Source organism: Chiloscyllium plagiosum, chromosome 5 (genome assembly GCF_004010195.1).
Source record: "Chiloscyllium plagiosum isolate BGI_BamShark_2017 chromosome 5, ASM401019v2, whole genome shotgun sequence".
NCBI lineage: Eukaryota > Metazoa > Chordata > Chondrichthyes > Orectolobiformes > Hemiscylliidae > Chiloscyllium > Chiloscyllium plagiosum.
This window is the reverse complement of record NC_057714.1, coordinates 112,538,647-112,539,197: the sequence shown is the minus strand read 5'-3', so window position 1 is coordinate 112,539,197 and position 551 is coordinate 112,538,647.

The window sequence follows — 551 nt, the reverse complement described above, 5'->3', positions numbered from 1 at the left end:
AGCGAGTGTGGGCCGAGTCCCAGAGCGGGGGGCAGAGCGAGTGTGGGCCGAGTCCCAGAGCGGGGGGCAGAGCGAGTGTGGGCCGAGTCCCAGAGCGGGGAGCAGACCGAGTGTGGGCTGACTGTCAGAGCGGGGTGCAGAGCGAGTGTGGGCCGAGTGTCAGAGCGGGGAGCAGAGCGAGTGTGGGCTGAGTCCCAGAGCGGGGAGCAGAGCGAGTGTTAGCCGAGTCCCAGAGCGGGGAGCAGACCGAGTGTGGGCTGACTGTCAGAGCGGGGTGCAGAGCGAGTGTGGGCCGACTGTCAGAGCGGGGAGCAGAGCGAGTGTGGGCCGAGTCCCAGAGCGGGGAGCAGAGCGAGTGTGGGCCGAGTGTCAGAGCGGGGTGCAGAGCGAGTGTGGACCAACTGTCAGAGCGGGGAGCAGAGCGAGTGTGGGCCGAGTGTCAGAGCGGGGAGCAGAGCGAGTGTGGGCCGAGTCCCAGAGCGGGGAGCAGAGCGAGTGTGGGCCGAGACCCAGAGCGGGGAGCAAAGCGAGTGTGGGCCGAGTCCCAGAGC